Here is a 20,963-nt window from a genome sequence, read left to right as displayed (position 1 = left end):
CACAGTTTGCCTAAATAATTACATTCTACCTACTTACATTTTTGTCTATAATTTCAACTGTTTATGTTATTTGTCATTTCCTGTTACGAGGTGATTCTGGGGCCTACTAATTCCTTCATTTCAATTCATAGTTTAAGTCATTAAGTCCCTGTCATGGTTTGAGACCTCCAAAATCCTAATTCCCTAGTCTAAGCCCCCTCCTAAGTGAACATCTCTCTGAAACATTTGTGCCTCATGGTATGGCAGGCAGCATTATATTGAGTCTTTCTGTTCTCCACTTAATCCAATAGAAGTCCAGATTCAATGACACTGAGAACACATTAGAAATCTTTCCTTTCACACTTAGTTTTTCCTAAACAGTAAGGTCAACAGGTTCCTATGGAAGACCATTCACTTTATGGCCTGCCTTGTAGAAAAAGGATACCCTGTAATTGACACACAGACAAATATCTAAAAATATTCCTCTGATTTGATTACTTTTAGGGTGGTTCCTAACTAAACTAATAAAAATTCCCTGTGATAAACACAAAGTGAAAAATAGCTGCACAAGTTGCATCTGAAAAGCAGAAGTCTGAAAGTCATGCAGACCCTGACTTTATCCCTGTAAGTATGTGTTTTAGTGACTCTGTCCCTTTGGGGTTTTTGCTTTGCTTTCTTTTTAAACTGTTAAAAAACATCTTTACTTGGGGTCTCGAAGCTTAATTAAGCAGGTATTATAAAGGACTTTTTAAAGATTAATATAACTGCCAAGCTTTTTTATGAATCAATTTCATCACTAGCTCCAGTTTGCTAGCAAGCTCCTTGTACAAACCTCTCAATATATTGCTGTTATTGCCACATCTTCACTTAGGAGACCCACCTGTTTATCCAGCTTTTACACTACAAGGAATGGCACAGACTCTTCAGCTTCACAGCTCTGATCCTGCTGTACTTGGCTGTGTCAAATGCTTTTGACTGTGCTCCTGTCTCTTCTTCAATCATCCCCTAAGCCCATAACAACAATCTAACCCACTGCATACTGGATGTGATTTCTAGCTCGCCCTTCACATGTTCTTACTCTCTTACTGCCTCACTAAGTGAACAGAAGGATTAAAGAAGAAATCCTAGTTTTTACGGTGCTTGGCATAGCTCTACATGTATTTGAGATACTCACTTCTGAGCTAGGTGATAAAGTTCATCCTGGTCTGATCCCAATTTTGCTATCAGCTGCCTTAGGAAGCCTTACTTCACAAGGTAAAATGGAAAAGAGAAAATTATGCAGAGGAAGGGAACAGCTGGTGCACTCCTACACATGTGCAAGAGCCCAGATGCACAAACATTTGGACCTGTAATTATAGAAGCTTGGCAGCTTTAGTTCCTTGCAAGATTTAGTGTGAATGAGGACTGGATGAACCACATTGTCCTCAGAATCTTGTGTGCATTGCTCATACTATCTTTATATATACTGAAGATGGGTGGACATGGGTATAAATATTTTCATTGACAAGAACGTGCTTATATAGGTCAGTAAGCAGACAGTGGCTCTGAAATCTTGACTTTAATGATAAATCCTCAGTCTGCCTTTGGAATAACATAAGAAATTACAGGAAGTAAGAGGAATGAGGAAATGGCAGGTGCTATTTCTGAATTTGCATTTATCCACCTCTCATAAGTACAGTAACATCTTGAAATTACATACAATTTATACTGCGCTCTGTATACTAAGTTCTTGGGGACTTGCACCTTCACAACTAGACTTCATAATGTCATCGCATGAGATGCTGAAAAGTACGTATTTGTAACAGTTTAGGTTTTAAGAATAAATGGGGATTTGAAATGTAGTATTGTGTCCTGGATCTGTTCTGGTATATTTGAGCTGTCTTTTGATGGTGGGAAACAAATGAACTACTGGAGAATGAATGAAAATATTCTCCTTTTACCCCTCGTCTGGACTGGACTCAGTGAATTTACAAATGTGCAGTTAAGCTAAATTACATACTACTCTCAATTTAAACTGTTTCTTGTTCAGTGTGTATGTAAAGGTTAAAAGTTTCTGCATTAACAAACCTACAGAATACTTTCATGGTATGAATATATCTCAAATCAGAAAGACTTTTGTTACATGTTTTTGAGAACTTAGGGATATAACATTTTTTATTGCAACTGATTTTTTTTTAAAATCTCATATTTCAACTTGGTATTACTTATTTTTTACTGTTTATTGTACAGGAAGTAGTCTTGATGAGAATTCCAGAAACTTTAAGTTCTTAATTAGATTTATAGATTTTCAAGTTTTAACTCTCCAGAAAACACAGATCTTTGATAGCATTTACAGGATTAATACATTAGGTGCCAAAAAGTTTAATTTAAAAAATAATAGTGGAAACCGACGCAATTTTCCAGATATACTATGAAAATATCAGATAACTTTTGGATATTATGCAAGAAGTTTCTTCTACTAATTAAATCTAAATGTACAACCATTAAAGAATCTAAGAAGCCTGTTAAATGAGCTTAAGTTTCAGAAGAGTTTAAAACATTTAAAAAATATATTAAAATAAAAAGCATAATATTTCTTATAAACCAGTCCCCACAGCTGCCTTAATTTATATGTAGACTTTAGATTTTCTTCCAAGGAATCTAAAAACTTCTGTATGATATATAAAATCCTTTTCAAAGTGAGAATATTTTAAGTGTAGACAATATATCCATGATTTGCTCATTGTTTAAGTGGCCTTTTAAAGCTGGATCTTAACATGCTAATGCCCATTTAATTTCTTGCAGCCTTGGCATTTTTTCTGCATCTGTTGATATCATCAACACACAACACCTAGGAAAAGGAAGTTCTATATCCAAATCCAAGAAAGAGTGATTATGAATTCAATACGCCAGCAGAGAAATTCAAACAGAGGTCAAGTATCCTGTATCCTATTAATGTGTCAGATTGCTATGTCATCCAGGGCTTGTTTTCAGTCATCTCAGTTCAACTTTAGGAGATTTTTTAGACACATCTGTTTTTTGGTTTAAATTTTTAAAAAGACAATTTCTAAAAAATGGTGTTTTTATAAATCACACACAGTAACATCCAGCTTTGAGGGAAACCAGGTTAGCAAAATTCTGTCCATACTGAGATAAGCTGAAAATCTCAGTTATCTTCCATCATGGTTAAAGCAGATTTTGTACTTTATTCCCTTTTTCCAACATTGTTTTGTAGAAACTGTTTCTTTAAGAATAAACCACTCCCCTTCACCAGAGCCACATAGCGGGGGCAAAAGAGGAAGATCCTGCCAGGAAGGAACCAGAACTCCCACCACCTTTGACCGTGTGTTTTTTCGGTCGGGCATAGAGAGGTAGCAGCCACCATCCTGCCTTCTCTTAGGAGTTGGGAGAATCCTAACTGTTGCCGAAACCTGCGAGCTGTAACTATTGCTGGGTTCAAGGGAGGGTTCCAGGCACCCGGGAAGTACTGCTTTTTCCCTGCTGCCACCAGTTCCAGAGAAGGAAAGAACAGTCCAACCTGGCAATCCCTGATAAGGTATTCTTTCAAAGCTGTTGAAATCAGTGGCAGAATTGATTAATCTTAGTGGAATCTTTGCTCTTTTTTTAAAGAAAGAAAGGCATGAGAGGAATGGGAAACTAGAAAATATCTATGTAGTTACCATGTGAAGTTCCATATCACCTTCATTTCTGACGTGAATTAGCCTGTTTCTTTGTAGAGCCAGCCCTGTAACACATTGATGTAACCAATGAAAGAATCAACCTTAATGTTTAGATTCAGATTGCAAAACCGAATAAATAATTAGAAATTTAGGTTTATTGATGTACTTCCCGCCCCCCCTCCCCCCATGAATTATTGTGTAGTCTACAGACTTGCTAGAAAGTTGTACCATACTGTTTAAAATGTTGTCTGTAGACTTCCCAGGAGGGAACACAACTGCCTTCTCTTTTTATTTAAAGCAACAGTAATATTCCTGGCATAACCTAAAACCATCACATTAGATATAGGTCTCTCTCAGTGGATCACTACTGAAAAAGACATTTTCTAGAAAGATTTTAGTGCTGAAGGAAGCAGTTCACGATTTGCTTCAAAGGCAATATACCTTTGTATGTTTTTTGGTTATACCTTTCATTGGAATTTTGAAGGAGAATATAACATAGCATGAAGGCTGAATAAAATTTGTCTTTGGTCTTGTTCCTACTGTGTGCTGCATTTTGCTTCTAATAACATTGAGATTCTCATAAACTAATCACCCATTGGGCCCTAGATGTGATCTGATAGAAACAAAAATATAGGACAAGAGAAGAACAACAACAAAGGCAAGAAACAGGTGGTATGTCCCCTGACATGTGGATTGGTGATCTTCTAATCGTGCACTGCAAATGAATATTGTATGCTCAGGTGGAAATAAACATTATTGATAGGCCTTGCTTGATATCTCTGATCCATATGACTATTCTTCCCATGTTTGATAAATAATGGGGAGCATTTTAACTTTGAAAGGGGCTGGGAAAACTTCAGAGAGATAAAGGTCCATCAGTGAACAATGTCTATTAGGTAGTCTGTACTATGACAATGACTGATGTCGGGGTGAATGACCTTGAAATTTGCTTTTCAAATCTATTTGCCTGATAGAAATCTAGGTGACCTCAGAAAAGTATTGGGTTTTTTTCTCGTATATATTTACACAGTATCGTTTGCATCCTCTCTACTTACAGCTCAACTTCCTACTTCTCTTGGAGCATTACTTTAATATTTTAACCTGTAACTGTACATAGGGCTTATGAAATATTAATAGCATTTATATTAAAGAAAGTTGTGTCTGCATGGTTCTACATATGTTTTGACATGAGAGCCCCAGGAAAAGAAGAAATTTATTTGACTTTCATAAGAACTTCATGATATAGCACCTTTCCCAACTTAGCCATGTGTAGACCAAACTGCAACAGCTTTACTTCAGCAAATGGTGAAATAGACAAAATAATGTTCTGTATTTAAAATTTTCCTCAAATCCTCCCTGCACACACTTCACAATAGAGCTGTTTTATCTGTGAAGCAAAATAGGACTATCATAGAATATGTCATGCCTTTAAAACAAGTTACCCGTAATACTTCCCATGCTAACTGACTGAATGTTTTCTGGTTTTCCATCAACACAGACAATAAACAAAAAGGGAAACAAAAAAAGGAAAAAGAAAGCTACACAAGCAAATCAGCAAGAACATAATAAACTCACTTTGAACAGTGACAGCTTGAATGGATAATCAGGACTTTCCAAATAATTCATGTTTAATATGAAACCAGAGGATTTAATAATTTGTCATGTATAAAAGATGCCCTTAAATCAACTTCTGTTCAAATAAGTTGTTTTTCAGATAAGAGACAATGAGATTTGAGAATTACAGCCAAATTGTCTCATAGGCACATGAAGTCAGTTCACACTCCATTTAAATGTATTATTCCTACGCAAAGTTTTGTATTTAAATCTGTTTTCCCATAAGAAAGGAATTACTAGAAGGTTATAGGAAGCACAGTCTCAAGTGCTGTACACAAGTAGGAGTTAATCATTTAACTGCAATATGAATAACGTGTCCAAATTTCAGATCCCAAAAAACCTCTTTCAGTTTCATTCAAGTCCTCAAGGAGACACCTATGTTTTTGACATTACCCCACTCCAGACAGCTACAGTTCAGCTCTGGGCCTCTCAGGAGAGACAGTCTTTACTGCATTTGCTGCATTGGGCAGACCAGAATTTCGTTGTGATTCACTGTCTGTGCTCCACACACCTTGCCTGGGAAGTTGAAGCTGCTAAACCTATATTTATTAACTTGTGGAGTCTGCAGATGTGTCATTCACGACATGCAAGAGGGAGCTCTGGTGAATGGCTGTAATGCCTCCCCCACAAAATGAAAAGTCAGGCTAACAGTAGTTCTGACTGTGTTAACAAGACAAATAAAGGTGACAGTATGTGAAAACAAAGGTAATATCACTATCCAAAGTTTAGCATTATTTTATTTGCTTTTAATGAAAGTCATTGCACAAAACAGTCTGAAATAGTCTGCAGATATTTTGGAGAGAAGGGTCGAAAATATCCATAGTTTGCAAGTTATTGGAAATGATGCTCATCCTCAGTGGCAGATTTTGCAGAAAGCAAATCCAAATGTGCTCATGAGCTACATTTTCAGCAGTAGGGCTTGCCTTTACATAATGGGATGAAGAAAAATAAAAATATTAAGAAAACTTAATATTTTAATCTGAATGTTATTAAAAGAGTACCTTCATTGCCACAATGTTAATTGACACATTTAATTTAATGTAAATATAGCCCATATGCTTTAAAGAAATGTAAGCTATAGTCTTTCCTGGAAGCCAAATTAGCAGCTCCACTGGAGTCAATGGCATTGATATTTTCATTTCACAAAGGCCAGAAATTCAACCCGATACCACCAAAATTTCTGATTGCATGGAGAAATATTTTATGGCTCCAAAAGCAATTTTATTATTAATATTGCCACCCAGTGCATTCCAGATGAATTGTTTCAGTCTTTGTCCTGTTTTAGCTTAAGACACAGATTTTTCTTTTAGTAAATTATAGTCAGTGTTAGAGTTGGCTAGAATCTGATTTTATTAGAACGTGGAAATATTTTTTTTTTGTAAACGGAGTATTACAGCATTTAAAAAATCATATTTAGTGCTAAATGTCTATTTTTGACATCTATCAACAATTTTTATTTGGGGGCTGAAGTTTTCATCACACTCAATAAAAAACTATGTGCTTTTATGAAATGTTAATCTAAAAGCATGTCAGATCTGTCTGGAAGGCAACCAGTAGATTAAAGAACTAAGATGAACACTAGGGATTTCTTATTAACTATATTTTCCTCTCGTTCTTACTATAAATAACTTTGCTCCTGTTTTATATTTAAAATAAATTTCCACTGTTTTGACTTCTCAATTTAAATCAATATATAAAAACACATACTGATTTAATAAGATAGAGATCAGTTGCAGAATATTTAATTCTTCATTGGCTTTCACTGGATGTAGCTTGAACATGCATCACTCTCAAACTATTTTTAAGACTGGCAATTTTGAAGACACTAAGGAGAGAAATCCCATACCAACCCCCTTTTAAATTATTTGACAAATATGCGTTGGGATTAAACTTGCCACAATTGGAGATGCACAGGTTGTAAAGTGAGTTGCACTGAACCATCTGAATGTAATAAAAATTACTTAATCTCCAGGACAAGCAATCCTTCAATTACCAACCAAAACCTGGGCTTGAATGTTAGTTATGTAATAGTATATCTGTTATTTGTCAGGAAACCCTACCAGAAGAATTTCTTTTTCTTTGCAGATATAAATATGAAACACATGCATCAGACACAGATAGAGGAGTCATTTCTTTTCACGTCTGCAAACTGAATTTCCGTGCCTGATATATCCCTTCTGCAAATGGTTTGTACTCTGGGAGGGGTCTTTCAAAAGGTTTTAACAGTTCTGAAGTTGCACAATGAGGAGAAGATACTCCTTCTCCAGAGTTATGTTATATTTTCGTGGATTGTGGCCACATGCCAAAGGGCTTAGTAGCCATTATTCTGAGTCTCCAAGTGATTTCTGGGGATTAAGTGCAAAATAATTGCTTTGAACAGATCATTTCACCCTGACGTTAATTTTCCCATAGGACTTGTGAAGCAGGAAACTTTACAGTCTACCTTTCTGATCCTGGGGAAACGTGATTGCAATGCCTCAGTTTAATTTTTGACACAGTTCTTTGATACTATAGTGATTCCATGAAATCCTCATGATAATTCTTTTACTTTATAGTTTTATTATTGTTTAGAACCAATCAAATCCTTTCCTTTAGTTAATTATTTTGCTGCACAGAGGTTGTTGAAACTCTCGCTTTAGGTTTGGGGTTTTGGGTGAGCTGGACACAGCCCAGGAACTATTTTGGGGATGAATTCATCAGTCTGTCATTACCAGTGGAGCCTAATTTCTCTGGCAATGAGGCCATCTGCAGTAGATGCACACATGACCATGACCGCTATGTGCTCATAGGTAAATGTGGTTGTAGAGACTTTAGGAGACCTCTTTTATTCCCGAGGTCTGTCGTAGATTTTGTGGTTATGTTTATCCTTGCAAGCTATACAGGGTGAGGACATGGGCTTGATGCTCAGCATTACCTGTGCTGTTCAAGTGTTGCCATATACCTCATTAGCGTTTTGGCCTAGACCAGCTAGTACGGTCCCACACAACAAGGGAACCATGTGTGAGTGACAGAATGGCCTCCAGATTGGTCTGAGTATGCCATCATCTTTTGGGAGGAAGTGTTTAGCTGTATGAGATGTACCAGGTGTCTGAGACCTGTCAATAAGCATAGGGTGTTTTTGTTACCTGCAGACAGGAAGGGATCCAGCATCCTTTGTCTCCTCTGAGAACACTGCCATAGTCATGGGACATGACTCCTCTCTTAAACGGTAGCTTTATGAATCTGCCAAAATGTTGGGAAATCTCCTTGATTCCTGTTCAAAATAATGACAATAACACTCCCAGCAAAATATGTTTCTGTTGTATCGGGTTAGAACTCTTGTTAGAGCATCAGTGTCTCTATAAATTTTGTTCAATGGGGCCCTAATCTTGCTCTTATCCTGATGTGATACATTAATGGATGTTTGTAATACACTGTTGTTTACACACATGCTATTTCTACGTTCAACTCACTCTCTTACCAAGTTCTGGGCAGTTTTATGGGGCACAGATATATTTTCCCTTCAACTTTTGAAGCTTGTATTTCTTTTGGGAGCAGGGAGAAGTGGGGACTGCAGCAGTGGCTTCTGTGAGAAGACACCAGAAGCTGCCCTTGTTGTCCAATAGAGCCAATGCCAGCCATTTCCTAGAGGAACCCGCTGCTGGCCAAGGCCAAGCCCATCCATAATGGTGGTAGCACCTCTGGGATTGCAGATTCCCCTGCAACCTGTAGTAAAGACCATGGTGAGGCAGGCTGTCTTCCTGGAGCCCATGGAGATCCACAGTGACACAGAGATCCACTTGCAGCCTGTGGAGGACCCCACACTGCAGCATCTGGATGTGTCCTGAATGAAGCTGTGATCTTGGAGACAACCTGTACTGGAACAGGCTCCTTGCAGGACCTGTGGCCCTGTGGGGAGAGGAGGCCATGCTGGTGCAGGCTCCTAGCAGGACTTGTAGTTCCATGGAGAATGAAACCCATGCTGGAGCAGCTTGTGAAGAACTTCAGCCCCTGGGAAGAACTCCTGTTGGAGAAGTTCCAACTGCCTCCTGTGGGAGAGATCCCATACTGAAGATGGGAAAGAATGTAAAGTGGAATGAGCAGCAGAGAAAGAGTTATGAACTGACTGAAACTCCCATTCCCTGTTCCCCTGCACTGCTCTGGCACAGGAGGTAGAAAAATTGGGAGTGACATTTAATCTGGGAAAAAGAAGTGATGGAGGCAAGGTGTTTTTAGGTTTCTCATTATCCTACTCTCATGGATTGGCAATAAATTAAAGTACTTTCCCCAAGTCAAGTTTGTTTTGCCTGTAATGGTAACTGGGTGATATATCCCTGTCCTTATCTTGACTCACAAGCCTTTTGTCCCTTTTTGTCTCTCTGTCCTGTTGAGAAGGGGAAGCAATGGAACAGCTTGGTGGGTGCCTGACAGTCAACCAGGGTCAACCCATCACAAGTGTCTACAGTAAGATATTTGAAACATTGTTAGAAGACAATGTTCACTAAAACATCTAGAAAGTAATCATAGAAAGACAATGATCACAACTTTTGCCAATAGTCATTAGTCTTCTTTTGAGCTGTTATTGTTGAACAATGCAGTGGATTGCCATCTCTCTTTCCTAATAATTTCATTTCTTGTTTTTGAAAGCTTGATGACAGCAGCAGCTGTTATATGACTGAATACCTATCCATGCACAGTTGGACAACGGGTAACAGAGTTCATTTAGAAAAGCAATTTTGAACACTAGAAGCTACCTGGAACTCCAGCTTGGCTAACTTATCTACTCAGAAGTTAAACTACATTATTTATGGACAATCTACTGTAAGAAAACAAACAAACTAGCATATAGGCATATTGGCTTCTTTCTGTCTGCAATATACTGTGGAACTTGTAAAATGTGCTCATTTTTTAACCTTTTGGAAAACCAAACCAAAAAATTGTCTTCTATAGAAAATTTAAATTTTGTTTCTACAAAATATTTTAATTTGTTGCCTGAAATTCAAAAATAGATTTAAACAAAACTAATTCCTTTCTTAATTGGCAATTTCCCATATTCACTAGATCCTGTGGTTATTAGTATGTTAGTAATAGGTTAGTAATAGAGTTCTTTTGACCTACAAAATGATTGGAAAAGATTTAAAAAAAAAAAAAAAGAAAAAATGACAGACAAACCATAAGTTAACAATCCAAACAGGCTGACAAACAGGGAAGGTAAATTATAAAAATGAAAATAATAAATGAACAGGATTTAACTGTTGTAAATGAATGTATGAGACTGTGGTGAGACTCTAAAAAGCAATGCTTAGATTTTTTTGCAGAAAGGTTAAGTGGCCCTTGAATTTAAAAAGGTTCAGAAACACTTCTCTAAGACATGGACTGTTGAGATTATAAAGACCCTTTACCAGGGGTTAATGGCTGTCTTTCAAAGTGTAATTAGCTGATTCAGAAACTGCATTTCATAGAGATCTCAAGTTCTGTTTTGTTTCAGTCTTATTTTGATGCCTTTCAAGCAATGGTTAGTTTTTTCTGAGAGTCATTAGTTAATGGCAGATCTCTACATCCTCTGTCACTCAGATGTACAAGGAATAGTGAAAAGAAGATTATTTGACGAAAACAATTATATAGAATAAGTTCTCTGAAAGACTGATTTGAGTATCTATCTCTAGATCTTGGTCAGGTTTGATAGAAGTGATTTTTTTTTTTTGAGGTCAGGTTTGATAGAAGTTTGTTTTTCTTTTTTTTTTTTTTGAGCTTGGAAGCAAAGTGGTGGGGCAGCCCAAAAAACCATAGAAGGTTTTGGCAGCTTGTGGTGAATGACTCCTAAGAGTAGCTAAAGCCCAAAGTCAGTCAGCTGCACAGATTCAGCAGGGAGCTTTCAGAAAGAATTGCCTCCAAAGAGGCACATTCAGCAGCTTATTTGGCTCTGCATTACAAGCTGGAAAAGATTAAACTTTTTGGGTTTGCTATCCTCAATTTGTTATATGATTTAAATGGTTGATTCTAACAGCTATTTGCATTTTTAGGAATATACAGATTGCTATCAGAAAGTCACCTGTTGGAAACATTTACTAGATCATGATATCTGAAATATAATGTTTCTCAGTCCTTAGAATAGGAAATAACTATAGTCTCACAGATACTGTGATACAGCAATTGCTGGCAAATTATGATTTACTTTTTTTTAGATAGTAACCACAGTGGCCAGTAATTATAGACAGAAATAATGGAATTACCATACTAACTGTTTTATTTGCTTCAGAGTAAAAATTATATACTGTCATTTACTGTATATGAAGCTATATGAACTATCCTGAATCAACAGTTGATTAGTCTCAAAAATAAACTGTATTACCAATCCTTTTCTTCTGAAGAAATGAAAGAAGCTATAGTTATTTAACGATTTTGTATCTTGATGGGGTGAACTTAGAAAAGTTTTTAATTATTCATTTCCCGAGAGACAGCCTGTAGCATTTTGCAATGTGTGTGTGGGCAGGACCTTCTCAGCCCTGCAGCTTGTATTAGGATCTGCCTGTAAAAGTATCTTCCTTGGCTTCTCACTGATTTTTTTTTTTTGCATAAGGATGAACTTGAATTTTGGATGAAGCATTTTTATCACAAATATCTGACCCTGAACACTTCTGGGACTTTGACATCACCTTGTCAGAGCTAAACCAATACAGCATGTCTGCCATTAGTTTTACTAATGTTTTTGTAAAGCCTTTAACCTCAAAACCAGCACTCTCCAGACATCTTACTTGTCCTTCAATTAAGTTATTCTGACACAAAATTGCAGGAAGTGAAAGATGAAGGCCTATGGTATTGTTACTGATATTGGATAATAATGTAACTATGCTACTGTTTTCATTATCTGTAATCCAAATAATTTAAAAGAACATTTGTTTTAAATTTTTATCTTGAAAGAAGTTGATAAAGGGACACTATTACCCATTTTAGGGGTAACATTAAACTGTAGGGGTAACAGTTTGTAACCCAATTTTAAGGATATTAGAGAAATAAAATTTAAAAAAAAAAGCATCTGGCATATAGCAAATCATCCTATATGTCAATATTTTATACTCTTCAAAAACTAATTTTGCATTTATAAGGAAGATTTCCATGATGGATTTTATTTTTCTGAAAATGATTTTCAGTTGTTTCTCTATAGAACTGGACATATTTGGAAGGGCTACCATGAACAAAATCTGACTGTGGGGTAAAGGGAGCAGAGGCACAGTGAGACACAGAGTGTCTGAATGGTCTTGTTAAGAACAGCTGTGAGAACAAGATCTGTGCATTAAATACCAGGCTACACTATAACACCTTTCCTAGTATATGTGTTTTATGGGTTTGGCTCAAGCAAGATACACTATAGTGTAATCAGCTGTACAAACAAGTAAGTGGAATATATGCTGAACCAATACACCTTGATTTAAACCATTATTGCTCTCATAGTATTATATTGACTTTATATGTTGGGCCCTATGGACACAATGTGGATTTGTGGCCATTTAGAAGAACATTTTTAATACAGTGTAGAGTATAAACTCAGATCTTGGTAGACACTAATGGTTTTAATGCATAGAACTCTCACAGGCAACTTTAAGAAACTATTCCTCAAATGGCCATGCAATACAGTTTGATAGAAGCAGCAAGCCAAGTAGCCATAACTCCCCACAGAGTTCAAATTTTTTAACATCACCTGAGAATCCGGGGAGTTCTATTGCATAAGAATTTTTATGTTCTGCTTACTATTTTATCCTTCAGCCAGGAAATATTAAAATATATTATTTAAAAAGTACTTACTCTAGCTGTTATTTCCCACAGCAATGATACATAACCTTCTTTTCACCTACCTCATCTTGGATGAATTTCATTCTAGCCATCGAGGGACACATATATGGATACTTGAAGGCTTTTTTTAGTTGAAGTATTTTGGCAATATTTCTTTCTGCCATTGTCACTGCCCATGTGTAGTATATGGCAGGCCAGCTATCTCTCTCTGCCACCTCCAAAAAACTCTTGGGATATTTGTTGTTCTACTTTTTTTACTAAATTTGAGAGCTCATTTCTCACCATTGTGGTGTAATGCCACCATAAAATGATGTCTAGCAAAACCTGTCAAATAAAAATGGCTGATATTGTATTTATTGAAATATGGTTTTGATCAAGTAGGTTTTGCTACTGAATCAGAGAATGATCTACCAATAACTGTGTATAGAAGCTGTTTTTCTAATAGCAAGTTATTAGTACTAATAATATAAATTTTAGAAATGGGGGTTTTTGCTCAAGATCTTATCACCGTAAAATTTTGCACAAGTTTGAGAGTGAGACAGCCAAAAAAAATCTTTTTTATTCAGTTGCCCATTTGTCATGGCATGGCAAGACCAGCAATAATAAAAAGTCACTCTCCATTTCACCGTACTTTCTTATGATTCTCTTCCCACACCACTGCCTCAGAATGCAGTTGAAAAAAAAGGGGTTCCATCAATTGCTCTCCAGACAGAAGGAGATTTTTTAAAGGGCTCAGTACTGCTTCACATGAAGTACCATCAACTGAGGCTAAATAGCTTCTTGTATGATAATACTTGAGTGTATTTTAAGGTGGAAGAGATCAGAACCTGGAGATATCCTACTCATTAAATTATTCTCCAGTGGTTTTGCACACTCATATTGACAAGGCACTGAAATTATAGCCTCTAATCCCCAAGCATGTCTTTCTGTAGCTTAGTCTTAATTTACAGGCAAAAATAGAGGCAACCACACATTTCCTTGCCTTCTCTGCTCTGTACCATTTCTCCCTTGTTCCTTTAATTTCATTTTTTTATTATTGTGTACTGCTTCCTTTGTTTAAGGCTTCTGTCACACACTTCCCCACAGGTTTTACTCCGCTTTTTATTACACTCTTGATTACATCTGCTTGTGGCTTCATGAGCTGATTGAGTGATTTTAGGGGAGACTAGAATGATTTCAGATTAGACAAGAAAAGAGAAATATGGGGTAACAACATGAGTAGAGCAAGCTGCAGTAAAAAGAACTGAAAGTACATTTCTCTGAGGACTTAGTTCACATCTGTTTAAAGGAACACTTTCTAAAATGGGCAGTTCATATTAATTTTTCTTTCTGTTAACATACAACTCCTTCAAGTAATTTGGTTATGATAGATACACTGTCGACCAACTTAATAATCTTAACAGAGGTTAATTAGAGTAAGATAAAAATTTACAATAACATTTTTTAAAGAAAAGATGAAGTTATTTTCCTTGAAAAAACATAGTCACTTTTTGAGGGGGGAAGGGGTGGGAGTATATATATTTTAGCAAATCAAATAAGAATTTATTTTTCACAGCAAAAGAAAAAAGCCCAACACAAACCAAACCAAAAATATCTCTGCTTAAATTTTTGCTTCAACTGCCTAAAAAATAAAATCCTATGAAACAATAATACGCCTCTTGTGACCTGCTGCTAAGATGATAATGGTATTTGAAGCACTAGTTTTGTGAACAGAGCTCTCCTAGACAATGTGGCATTGGTTCATTGTAATTTCATCTTGTGTTAAAAACTTAACTCTTGGGAGAGCCTCAGGCACATCATGGTCACATAACACAAGTAAATTTTTTGTATGCAATTATGCTACGCAAAGGTACAGAGCAAACCACACATAAATCTGCCTCATTATAGCTATTTGCTATCTTTATAGTAATTTTAAGATGCCATCTCAAACTCTTACTCTATGTACCTATGCTTTAATATTTCTTTGAAGTATCATATAACATTGCTGAAAAGACAGCAATATAAAGCAAAAATGTTAGAAAAAGCAAAAGTCTCCTGCAGTTTTTCCTTGTCCCTAAACACAATCATGAGTCCTGTAAGATCAGGGCTCTGTGCCCCTGGGGACAACAATTGTGGATAAAGTGAGAAATAGTGTGTTTACTCCTTCTTGTGACATTCTTTATGTGGCTTTTAATACAAACCACACCATTTAGGAGTAACAAAAGCACAGAGACCTGCACAATGACTGTTATCTCTGCTGTGTGTTTTTCCACATATGCAGTGAACTAAAAAATCTCAGTCCCTCACCAACACTTTAAAATGGTAAAGCAGCTGTCTTTCTAAGGAATAGGCACATACCTTTGCTTCCTGTGTAGAGGAAGATAGCCTTCAGGGGGAATTCATGGAGGTATTTAGTTCCTGTGCAGAGAATATCTGCTTAAACGTAATGCAATAAAAAGTATGTTAGCTTTGCAAAAGCAAACGTTCTGTCTGTGATATGCCTTAAAACAAGTGTGTCTCAGCAATCTAACAGGTACTTCTGGGTATGGACAAGCCAGATACAAAAATTTTTCTACGTCTGATTGAGATAGAATCAATAAAGATAGATATTTACAAAGTCTGCAGCTGAATTCAAGGTGCTATGAGTCCATTAGACAAAGGGTATTTTGGACAGGAACAGCAAATATGTTAACAAGGCACCTGGACAATTTGAAGTCCGGGCTTTGCTTACAGATGGCTCCTTCTGGAAAGGGTGACAGAACGCAGCCCATGATGGGTTACATTACTGAGTATCTGCAAATAGAGAGATATCTCCAAGAAAGCCTACCATCTGTATTGTCTAGGGAAGAGTATTCTATGGATTAAAAAACAAACAAACAAGCAAAACAAGAGCAGGTGCCCTGTTACTGCATTTATCTTCCTTCACTTTTCAGGCACAAGAAACTGTATTTTTTTCTAAATGATTGTAGAACTTTCAGCCGTCAACTATTTCTTTCCTAACAGGTATTTACAGACTCTAAGCTACCCTTGTCTTTCTGTTTGTTAAACTAGCACATTTAACTGAAGATTATGTACAAAATCACAATACAAACTGTGTTTCTGAACACACCTGCTACTAAAAATATATATATGAAATACACAGGGAAACTTGTCCCAGCTTCATCTAATCTGACACCTTCCTTACTGCCCTGTACTATATACTAAGGTGTCTAACAAAAACACCTACTCTGAGATCATTCATATGCTTAAAAGACCTGTAGATTATATGAGCTCACTATTTCTGGATAGGTTTGGGTATCATATACACATGTGAAAACGCTATAATTGCACTGAGCTCCCCAGTGCTTCTATCATTTGCAGTTTTTTACTGAATAAGTAACATTTTTAGGATATACATTAAAAAATGTCTCATATTACCTATTGTGCTGGTTTAAGAGTTAACCAGCAGGGGAAATGAACTCAACTCAAGGAGAGATTATAAGTCAGAATAACAATTTACTAAAATAATACAGTAAGTACAATCATACAAACAAACAATTGGTCTTAACCCACAAAACCCAAATGTATAACCCAGTACCCTGGGGCATGAACAAAGTGGTGTTCCTTGGGCCCCACTTGAGTCCAAAGTAAAGGGAGAGGGGAAGAACCTGCTGGTGGGAGAGCTGTTGCAGTCTGGTCAAAAGTGGTGATTGCAGTCCAGTGATGGTCTAAGTCTGGTTGAGAGCGATGAGCTGCAGTCTTCCTCTGGATCCCACGAGGGGTTGAAAAATGTTCTAAGACTCCAAGATTATATATCCTCCAGTTCAGGCAGAAATGCTCAGTGCTTCCCTCAGGGCGGGGAGTTCCACAAAGGGTGTGAGGACAAGAGCATCCTCCTATCTCACAGGCCTCTTAACACCTAGTTTATAGCCTGAGGAGTCAGCTCTATGGGCAGAGGGTGGGAATAGTCTATTAACAACAGTTTCTGGGAAATGGCATGGAAGGCTATAGAATACACAGTTTTGGGTTACACCCATGCCATGATGAACTGGTCTCAGTTGTCCTAACTAGGACACCTATATTACACATTTGTTGTTTAGTTTAGTTCTTATTACGGCTACTTTAAAGTCCTGTCAAAAGAATTATATTTTTTACACAGTTCAACATTATTTTCTCCTGTTAAAGACTGAAGTTGAAATATGTATCAAACCATTGTCAAACAGACATTTACTGCAGTCTCTTTACGTTCCTGTTCTTTCTCATAGTTGTTCCCAGTCTTGTGAAAACAACGCTTTTAAACGGCAAATGCGTGCTGGTGTGCGATCAAGTTCATGTGAAGAATAAATATGCATACTTTCTCTCTCTCTCTCTAGATATAATATATGAACAAGTCATGATCATTCAAACTTAATAACTTTTCAGCTCTCTGATCCATTTCAGGACCTCCTCGGGTTTTTTTATCAAAGAAAGTGTGTTTAGCAATGTTTAGGAGTTGTACTATCAGTAAACCCTCTTCAGTGGATATAAAGGTGTCAGATAAACTGAAAGAAAGTATCTTCAGTTCCACTATTAACTGTTCTCTGCATTTCATCTTATACAACCAATATCGTAATCAGACATATAATACTTGCCAGTTAGTGGCCAAGATAATCACAGGGACAAAAAGATAAAAAAGGAGGACAGTGAGAACTATTGACCAGCCAGCCTTCCATGCCCAGTAGGAACATGGAACAGATCCTGCTTGAAGACATGCCTAAACATATGAAAGACAGAGAGGTGATTAGAGACAGCCAACGTGGCTTCACCAATGGAAAATCAAGCCTGAATAATCTAGTGGCCCTCTACAATAGAGTGACTGCATCAGTGGACAAGGAAAGAGCTACGGGTCTCATCTGCCTAGACTTCTGCTACAGTTTCCCTCAGCACCCCGACCACTAAATTGGAGAGAGATGGGTTTGAGAGATGTACTGTTAGGTGAATAAGGAACTGGCTGGCTGGATGCATACAAAGAGTTATAGTCAATGGCTCAATGTCCAAGTGAAAATGGATAACCAGTAGTGTTTCTCAAGGTCTGTGCTGGGATCAATACTAATATCTTCATCAACAACATAAACAGTGGGATTGAGAGCACCCTCAGCAAGTTTGCAGGCAACATCAAGCTGAATGGTGAAGTTGATTTCCTAGAGGGAAAGAATGTCATCCAGGAGGATCTTGACAGGCTTGAAGAGTGATCCCATGTGAACCTCATGAGATGAGACCTTCAACAAGGCCAAGTGTAAGGTTCTGCACATAGGTCAGGGCAATCTCCGGTATCAATACAGGTTGAGGGGTGAATGAATTGAGAGCAGGCCTACAGAGAAGGACTTGAGGGCTTTGGTCGATAAGAGAGTGGGCATGACCTGGCAATGTGCACTTGCAGCTCAGAAAGCGAGTTGTACCCTGGGCTGCATCAAAAGCACCATGGCTTGCAGGTCAGTGGAGCTGATTTTTCGCTGTTCTTGTGAAGCCCCACTTGGAGTACTGCATGTATGTTTGGGGCCCACAGGAAAGACATGGATCTTTTAGAGTGGGTCCAGAGGAGAACCATAAAAATGGTCAGAAGCCTGGAACACTTCTTCTATGAGGAAAGGCTGAGAGAGGTGAGGTTTTCCAGTTTGGAGAAGACAAGGCTCTGGGATACTCTATTGCAGCCTTTAAATGTATACAGGGGGCTTAAAGAAAGACAGAGAAAGATTTTTTACCAAGGCCTGTAGTGACAGGATAAGGGAAATGGGTTTAAATTGAGAAATGGTAACTTTAGATTGAACATAAGAATACATTTTTCTATGATGAGGGTAATGAAGCACTAGAACAGGTTGCCCAGAGAAGATACTGATGTCCTGTCATTGAAAATATTCAAGACCAAACTGGATGGTGCTTTGAACAATCTGGTCTACTGAAAGATGTCCCTGCTGATTGCAGTGTAAGTTGGACTAGATGATTTGGAAAGGTCTCTTCCAACCCAAACCATTCTATGACTTTGTGAAGATACCTTCACAGCGTTAAACACCTATCTGTTTTTTCTGTTATCTATTGGTATATCAGCCTTTGCCAGTTGCTCTCTCTCTATGACAAAAAGTTCATTTCTCTTAGATAAATAGTCATGCAAGTCATACAAACTGCCTTTTGAGCTTCATTCAGAACAAATCTGTTCCTCAAATACATACGTTTTCATGTGTTAAAACATTGGTGTAGAACAAATCAAATATTCTATTTCTTCAGGCAGTGAAATATCAGATTTTTCCTTTAGCCATATCTCATAGCTTTTGCAACAGAAGTGTTTTATAGAAACATGGTTCATTGCTACTGTAAAAATTGAATCAGTTTAAATACAAAACAACAAAACATTAGCAAGCAACAAAACTAATCACTATCATATTGTGAAAGTATTGCTAGCTTCAAGCAAATTCCTAACATCCAGTGATTCTGATCATTAGCAAGCTGCTGTATGTATTTCCATTGAAGTTTCTCTCCACTTCAGAACTAATAAACTACACCGATTCTATTTTTCAATTTATTTCAGGACATGCTGCACTGTCAGATTTATCAGGGCAGGATCATCCTCTCATTGGACACACTGCTTGAACAACCAGGGCAAGCCTGTGATGGTGTAAAGTAATTTCCACAGAACTGTATCAACTCACACCAGCTGAGGTTTGGTCCTTGTACACTGTTATCAGCAGGTAGGTCCCAACACTCCAACAGCTCTTTTGAAAATCTGAAAAGTTAAAGATTCCTCCTGATATAGAATTGACACTTAGATATGCTTAGATCTTTCATGAAGCTAGTTTTGATCCATCTAGAAAGGAGTAGGTTTTATTGCTTATATATGGGTGAGATTATATAGTCTAACTCATATTTTATTGACTTCTTTGGATTCATAATTTGTCAAACTAAAAGCAAGGAGGGTGGTGGTTACTCCCCAGATTCCAAAATTTCAAGGAAAGTGTTAGGACAGATAGTTATAGGCGTACCATTCGCAGAATGGATAACTCTGAAAAGATTGTCTAGCTCTGAATTTCTTTTCCCATGTCATCTCCAGAGAAAAAGAAAATGAAAATGAAAGTGAAATTGAAAACTAAAATGAAAATGAAGACACACGCACCCCTGAACATGACAGTCATGAACTTCAGTTATGGTTTCTTTGGTTTGGTTTGGTTTTGGTTGTGTTTCTTTAAGATTGTGTTATTTCTAAAAGTGACACAATTAAAAATCCTTCTATAACTCTCAGGAAAATAAATTTTAAAAAAATATCTTGCAAGGCTTTCTTCTTGACTTTTTCATAGAAATTTCAGGTAAGTGCAAAGCAGTTTAGATGGTTAGTCAAATAGAATTAAATTTTAGATAATATAAGGGTTGACAGCATTTTCTTTTAAAAGACTTAAAGAAAAATTTTAACATAAGGTAGATTACTCTAGAGAAATCAGTCCTGAACTTTTTTTCCTGTTTCAACAGTAAATTTTCAATACATGAATTAATCACAGAATCATAGAAAGTCTTGCATTGGAAGGGACCTTAAAGTTCATCCAATTCCAACCCCCCCAATTTACATAACATTTACACCTACATATCTATATTTGCAACACATATGTGTCCTGATACTTCTTTTTTCTTAAAAACTCCAATAAATATTTTACTGGGAAGTAAGAACACATTTTCAAATGAAAGGTAACCAAAAAACTTAATTTTAAAAGTAGAACCCTTTTCTTTTGGAAATATCTGAAAAAATCAACATCAAGGAGTACAAGAAAAAAAAAAAAAGAGAATCCTTACTGCATGGAATCCTTACTGCCTCTTGTTTTTATTCCAAATAATGATGGAAAACATGAAAGTTTCCCAAAATTGTTCTCTAACATCTCATTTCATTGCTTCCTATAAAGGCTAAGTCAGCTCTTTAGGAACTGAAATGATAACTTTGGTTGTTCAGTTGTCTGCTTAAACTTA

General features: G+C 36.9%; 1 long non-coding RNA gene across 1 annotated transcript; it reads left to right on the top strand.

Annotated features, from left to right (window-relative positions):
* The first annotated feature begins 3,394 nt into the window (after window positions 1–3,394).
* LOC113995950 lies at window positions 3,395–20,151 on the top strand. The gene is made up of 4 exons (XR_005563433.1): window positions 3,395–3,514; window positions 7,338–7,438; window positions 19,543–19,702; window positions 20,062–20,151. It is a non-coding gene; the product is annotated as an uncharacterized LOC113995950 (long non-coding RNA).
* Window positions 20,152–20,963: the final 812 nt, after the last annotated feature.

Source organism: Pipra filicauda, unplaced genomic scaffold (genome assembly GCF_003945595.2).
Source record: "Pipra filicauda isolate LSUMZ 115617 unplaced genomic scaffold, ASM394559v2 scaffold20_size4479445_pilon, whole genome shotgun sequence".
NCBI classification, from domain to species: Eukaryota; Metazoa; Chordata; class Aves; order Passeriformes; family Pipridae; genus Pipra; species Pipra filicauda.
Note: the sequence above shows the minus strand (reverse complement) of the source record. Positions and strands in the feature narration are given on the sequence as shown.